The sequence below is a fragment of the Solanum lycopersicum genome, chromosome 10 (genome assembly GCF_036512215.1).
Source record: "Solanum lycopersicum chromosome 10, SLM_r2.1".
Classification (NCBI taxonomy): domain Eukaryota; kingdom Viridiplantae; phylum Streptophyta; class Magnoliopsida; order Solanales; family Solanaceae; genus Solanum; species Solanum lycopersicum.
The window spans coordinates 19,413,078-19,420,914 of record NC_090809.1 but is presented as its reverse complement, the minus strand read 5'-3'; positions in this window follow the sequence as shown (position 1 = coordinate 19,420,914).

The window sequence follows — 7,837 nt, the reverse complement described above, 5'->3', positions numbered from 1 at the left end:
ACAAGCAGTTACACCTAAAAACTAAATTCACCAAAAGAAATATTTTGTTGTTTGCTAATGACACAGTTAGTGTATAAACTCGGAGATTCACTAGACTCAAAATAATAGATGGTAATGCTTGGCGAATGGTAATGTAAGATGCATAAGTCAGACAAGTATGCCAAACATAAAGAGAAGTTGCAAAGGAAGTTGGAGAGGGTAGTTTTTTCATAGAAAGGGAATATTGTCCACTATTAGTCCACCTTTTATGTAGTCATACCCTTGTTTCCAAATCCTTAAAAATGATTTGGAAAGGATTCAACAAAAACAATGTCAGATTTAAAGCTTGGACCAATATGAGAGATTGGTAATTTTGAGTCACGACCTAGAGTTAATTCCTTGATACTTTGATAGTCCTAGTAAATGCCAAGGTTATCAAGATTAAATGATGCATGGTTTCACCATCCATCAACCAATTTTGGGTAGGTGAAGGCTAGGTATTTGCTAGGTTGTCAAGAAACTTGAGTGCTAGAGATGTCTTAGGTGGTGGGTAAACTCATGCGATATGAAATTCTTCTTCAGAATTGTGACAAATAGTTATCGACATATTGAAGGTTGAAGATATGATGCAAATAGTACTTTCAGTAAAGTGTGCGATGGGAGCTATAACATTAACAATCTCATCTCTCATTAGTTACCATTCTTCATTGAATAATAAACCATATAAAGCATCAAACGAGATATCATCTTGACACATTCAAGCGATCTTGTGAAGGCGAGATATGCTGGTCCAAATCCAGCAAGAACGAATTCAAATAAGTCATAATTAGTAACCAGATGTTGCAATGTAGGAAACTTATCTGAATTTCCTTTTACCTTTTGCACTTAGGACTCAATACTAGTTTGTCTCTCTACAGTATGTATAATTGTACTTCCAATTCACGAATTTGAGGCTTTGAACCTGAAGCATAAGCAACAACTAGTTTGTTCCAAGCTATTTAGGTCGTCTTAGCATTAAATAGTTGGGCTAATATTCCTTCGAATATGGAAGCAATGATCCAACTTAATACAAGTTGATCAGCTCTTACACTAATGTGATAGTCTGAGTTAGGTTGATACCAAACACAAACTGCCCTAGAATCACCTACTACCATCAATATAATAACCAAGTTCCTAACCTTGAACCATGGGAAGGAACTGAGTCTTCTGAAATTCAAGAAGGGGGTGAATTAAAAATTTAGTTAGTCGACTTCCTGTGAGGAGTGGTCGACTCACCTGCAAATTAGTTCAAAAATATAAAACAAAAATAAGATACTTAAAATAAGTATGAACAAAGTGTTTTATACTGGTTCGGATCACCAATGTGGTGCCTAGTCCAGTTCCCTCGGGTTTCCTTAAGAGCTTCAGACGAATAGGGTGAACATGAAATGAAGTCTTGAAAACCTGTCTGATTTGCAAATCAAAGTTTCTATGTAGACACTACATATACTTGTATAACCTACACTTAAAATCTTTTCCTTCTCCTTTTCTTTTACAATTGTTCACTCGCGTGTACAAAACTTTATCAAAGATAAAAGAAGATTACAATTATCAGTTCAAGTGAAATTGCGTAAGATTCTAAGTGACAGTCCTCTTGTTTAAATAGGCGTAGAGTTATGTTCTTCTTAAGGAACAACCGAAGGGATTTTCATTCAATCGGGGATTTGAAGGGATTCCTTGATTGAGGCTGATTTGGATAGGATTGTGATCGTGTCCATATCACATATGTTCATGATATTCTTCCTTTCTAGATAAAGCGTATTCAATAAGGTTGGTTGTCATCCTTGATTTCTGGATACTTATCTTGATAGAATTATTTGTCGATTTTCTTGATTGATAGTGTTTTGTTGATTCAAAGGAGTTTGGGATATGTCATGGTCGTATTCCTTAAATCTTGGGGATTTAGTCAATCACTTGAGATCTTGATTAGCTTGGATTGTGGATTTTCTTCTAATTTGTTGTAAGCCCGAATTGTTACAATGTCACTGAACTGCTCATTGGATTCTGCAAACAACATTAGAGTTAATATTAATAATCAAAATACTTTGAATCCTTATAAGGCTAACAATCTAACCCTTTTTTTAATAATGACAATAAGTTTCCCATAAATAAAATTCAATAAAAAATTATAAAACTTCCCTGAGGCTCCCCTTGTCGTTTTGCATGTCTTTTGGGTCGTTGAGAGTTTATTGAGACTCTCCTTGACTGGAGTTCACCTGTATCTGATGGAATATTTTTGTGGGAAGAGTTCTCCCCCTTTGGCATAATAAAAAACATAATCGACATATAACAGTTAATATCATAACAAGAAAATTAAAATAGTAGTAGGGAGGTGAACAATCTACCTCTTAAGATTATAGAACAAGGAAGTTTAGGGACACACCCCTATTGAAAATAGTGTAAAATAAGACAGTAGACCACAATCAGTGACAACCAAGAAATACTTAAGTGTGTTGAGCACGTTCCTGCAAAAACATTGTAAGATCTCTCAATATTTCTTGCAAAAGAGGAATACGAGTTCTGAACATTCACAACCAGTTCTGTGTTGGAGGAGCTGACTCCTGACTTCATAAAGTAGACTTGATTCACCAACAGATGCAATGTGGCGATTCCACCCTCCTTGAGACCAGTCAGTGCAAGATGTAATTTACTAACATCAGTAGTGGTATCTTTGTTGAGCCAAACAAGTTTATTTGTGGTGCAGAGAAGTTTTTCAAACTTGTCTTCCAGCGCAGTGAGTCGTGCCTTGATTTCATTGGAGTCCTTAAGGATAACGACAACAAAGTAAACAGAAACCCGAGTACGTTAACAGATTTAGATCTTGCCTTGACTGATTCCTTCTTAAGACATGTAGTTCCAACAAGTACATATCCTATACTTGAAAAAGTGTGGGTATCATATGTTGCGATGATCTCGAGAAGCATTAAAGTTGAGAGATCAACAAGATGATCCACAGAATGTGAGAAATCAAGAGACCATAAGGCAGACTGGCAGTCCCATTAGGGTCAGTAGCACTTTCCATCATATATTCTTTGAACCAGGAGGCCCAATTGATCCTGTAATTTTTCAACAATCAGTAAAGAACAAAGACACCATGTGGTGATTTTTTTGAGTTACCTCTTACGAGGAAGGAGATAACTAGCCACAATATGAGCAAGAATACGATTTTCAAAGAATAATGATGAAGGCCCAAAATCAAAGAAGTCAGAACCGGGTTTAGCCACGACCATTTTAGCACCTTCCACAAATACTTCAAAATAAGTGGTCCACACACCATTCATATATGGAATATCCCCTGAGAACTTAGTACCAAGCACATCCTCCAACAAACGATCATTCACGACAATTTGACTACCTAGGACGAGGGTTTCGAGTTCTCCACAATCAGGTGAAACACAAAGATTCACATAGAAAAATGAACAACATCTTAATACAAATCATTACTACGGAGAGTAAAAATTAGACGAAGTTTTTGGGATTTAAGAAAATTACCTATAGAGAACTGAGAATCCTTCGGTTGGAAGAGATTGATGACTCGTTTTGGGACAATGGGCTCTTGAGTGCCTCAAACTTGATCTTCTGTTCAACTCCCCAGAATTTTTGCATGTATTCATTCGTCATAGATCTAGAAGGGGAAGACCAGTGTTTCTTTTTAGTTGAGACAAAGGATCTCTTCTTAGAGAAGTACCAAGACCATCGAGTAGCATCCTCTAAAGATTAAGATTAAAGAAAGATGGTATCACATCCAAAGAGATCGGAGGTGTTGCCTGAATCAGTGCTTTTGGATGCCATGGAACGGGCTCTGGTCATAGAGAAATAGGCAAGGAGAGAAGGGAAAAGAGAAGCGGTAAAGAAGAAATAAAGAGAGAGGGACAATAAATAGAACTGGAAAGAAGATGAAGTGTTTGAGGGTATTGAAGGGTTTTTGACGTGATTGGAGAGATGGGAAAGGAAGGTTGTACATACGCAAACATTTGTTAGCAGGAAAAATGAAGTAATAAAGGCAAATAATCATGTAAGAATATCAATTAGACAAATTAATTTTGAAAATTAAGAATACCGAGGTGTTCCCGAAGGAAACAAAATCTTTCTTACAAAAGTGGTTTTGTAAATATGTCAACTAATTGATTTTCAAAATCAACAAATTCAACCACAAAATTTCCATTTTCAACATGATTATAATGTCAATATGCTTGGCCCTAGAATGACGCACAATATATTTTGACAAGCTAATAGCACTAGTATTATCACAATAAATAGTAACATCATCACATGACAAATCAAAATAAAGTAATTGATGCATCATCCATAGTAATTGCTTACCGCAACTTCTCATTGCCAGGTTTTCTCATTCGGTAGTAGGAAGAGGAACAAATGTTTGTTTCTTGCTATGCCATGATATTAGGGATCCTAGAATCTGAAATGTTCTGCTTGTACTTTTTCCATGATTTTTCTCACCTGCAAAGTCAACATCTGAGAAACCAATTAAATCAAAATGGGATGAGTGGGATACCATAGACCTAAATCCGATCAATAGTGAATGATGTGCTTGACTACAGTGTATCTAATTCTTTAGGGGCGGATTGAAAACGGGCGCATTTGCAAACACTGAACATAATTTTAGGGTGACTAACAGTAAGATATAGTAAGGATCCAACCATGCCACGATACATTTTTTCATCCAAATCTTTTCCTGCAGCGTCTATTTCAAGGCATGTGATGAACTCATAGGAGTTCCAAAAGCTTTTCCCTTTTCAAGTTCAAATTTCTATATCGATTCTTTTATATATTTGGTTTGACTGATAAATGTACCATTTGTTGAATGCTTGATTTGTAATCCAATAAATAATGTAAGTTCTCCCATTAGACCTTTCACAAATTATCCCTTCATAAGATATGCAAAATTCTTGCACAAATAGGGATTAGAGCTATAAAAAATAATATCATTGACATAAATCTCTACTATAAAAATGTAAACACCATTTCTTTGTATAAAAAGAGTTGTATCAATTTTCCTCTTTGAAAATTATTTTGAAACAAAAAGGTACTTAGTCTCTTGTACCATGCTTTGGGAGCCTGTTAGACATCATAAAGAGCTTTGCAAAGCTTATAAACAAAATCAGGGCAAGAGAGATTCTCAAAAACGGAGGTTGTTTAACAAAAACTTCTTCTTTTATGAAACCATTTGAAAAGAAGTTTTTCCATCCATTTGAAAAAGTTTAAACTGATTAAATGATGCATAAGAAAGTAAAAATGAATGGATTCTAACCTTACAACAGGAGAGAAAGATTCATCGTAATCAATACCTTCCTGTTGAGAGTATCCTTGAGCGATCAATCGAGCCTTATTACGAATAAATTTTCTATTTTTATCTAGTTTGTTGCGAAACACCATTTTGTTTTGACGACTGAACAAATTTTTCGTCTTTCAATGAGAGTCCATACTTGATTTCTTTCAAACTAGTTCAATCTCATCTTTCATTGTTTGTTTCCAGGAGTCATCGTCCATGGATTCATTTATTTGTTTTTGTTCCATTTGAGATACAAGAGCAAATGAGACTTTATTTCATGTTGAGGTCCTTGTCTGCAGTCGTCTGGTTTCCGAGAATGAAATTTTCAAGATATCTATGTCTCCATTCCCAATGAATGTTTGTTTGTCGACTGGAGTAGTCGACTCAACCTCTCCAGTAGTTGGCTCTTTAATATTAGTTTAGTAGGGTACTTTGAAGTTGCTTAAGTTTAATTAATAGGGACAATTTCATCTTCACCAACTTTTATCTCCTACAATCTTGGATTAGTTTCATCAAACACCATATAAACAAATTCTTCAACACCTAAGGTTCTTTTATCGAAAACTCGAAAAGCTCTGCTAAAAAGTGCATAACGCATAAAAATACCTTCATCACTTCTTGGATCAAATTTACCAAGATTATTCTTACCGTTGTTATGAATGAAACACTAAAGCCGAATAGGTGGAAGTAGCTTTGTTTAGCTTCTTTGCTCACCAAAGTTTTTAAGGCATCTTCTTTAGTATATAGTTCTGATGAGGCACCTGTTCAGAATGTGACATGCAGTACTAACGGCTTCTGTTCATAAGTGGTACGGGAGATTTCTATTGAGTAACATTATTCTCGTTGTGTCTTGTAGAGAGAGATTTTGTCGTTCCACTACTCCATTTTTATGAGGTAATCTAGGTGAAGATAAATTTTGAGTGAAACCATCTTGAGCACACAATTCTTCGAATGTTTTATTCTCAAATTCACCACCATGATCGCTATGAATGGTTGTAATCGAATAACCTACCTCTCTTTGAACTCTTCTACAAAAGCAAATGCTTTGTTTTTGTGATAGAGAAAAATTACCGTACTGAATCTTGAGAAGTCATCAACAATTACAAAATCATACATTTTACCTCCAAGCTTGCAGTTTGAGTGTGACAAAATAAATCCATATGAAGAAGCTGAAGAGGTTTAGATGTGCTTAAAATGTCTTTTACCTTAAACGAAAAACAAGTCTGCTTCCATAGATTGCATGCATCACAGATGTGATCTTTCTCAAATTTAAGTTTTGGTAAGCCGATGACTAATTCAAGTCTAGATAGTTTCTCAAGAGAATACATGTTTGCATGTCCAAGTTTCTGATGCCATAGACAAGGATAACTTATTACTGCATTAAGACAAGTGAGAGAGGAAAAATCAACATTATTTAACACATAAATATTGTTTACTCGATCTCCAATGAGAGTGAACTTTTTCTCAATATGATTGATGAAGCTGTTTGCTGAGTTGAATGTAAATTGAAATCCGGCATTACATAGTTGACTAATGTTGAGAAGATTGTGCTTGAGTCCTTTAACTAGATAAATTACAACTAAGTCATAAGATGAATTTAGAGTAATGGTACCTGTCACGCCCTTTTTTTTTCTCTCAATATTTTTGATTTTTATTTATTGTTTTGAAAGAAAAGAGTTTTTCCAATTAAACTGACGTTTTGAAAAGGAATTATTTTATTATTCAGAGTTGTCACTTGGAATTGAGTTTTGGTGTTCCAAGTCACCAAATTTGAATCCCTAATCAAAAGAAAATTGACTCTATTTTTATTGGTATGCGAACTAGAAATTCGGGTAAGGAATTCTATTGACCGAGGGGAAGGTGTTAGGCACCCCTCAAGTCCCGTGGTTCTAGCACGGTCGCTTTATTGACTTTAGTATCACTTGACTTAATTTTCGAATATTATATTATTTAACTTAATAATAACATTATTATTTACCCTTAGATTTATTTTAAATTTATTTGGAATTGGTTTATTTATTTTAAATAGTTTTATTTATTTTATTTTTTTGTGCATCCATTAATTTTAAACTTGAAATATCCATATATTATTTTATATTATTTTTGCTTATATTTATATCTTTTTTTTATTTTTATATTATTATAGGTACCTAATATTTAGGAATTAGAGTTTATCTAGGAAAGGTATTTTAGTGTTTGAGTAACTTTAAAATTGTTTTTATTAATATATTTAAACTAGGAGATAAATTTTATAAGATTTTTGATTATTTTTTAGAAACAAAATTTCATAATTTTGTATGACATTTTCTTTTGTACGTCCCATTTGGGTTCTTTTTTTTTTTTATGTAAATTTTATTTTAAATCATTTTTCTGACGTTCTGTTAACTTTTTCTTATTATTATTTTTTTTTCTTTTACGTATATTTTGTATACCATTTTATTTATTTATTGTTCTTTTAACTTTCTTTTTTTTTTTGTTTGATTTTTTTGTTTCTGTTATGCTTTTTTTAATATTATTTTTTATTATTAT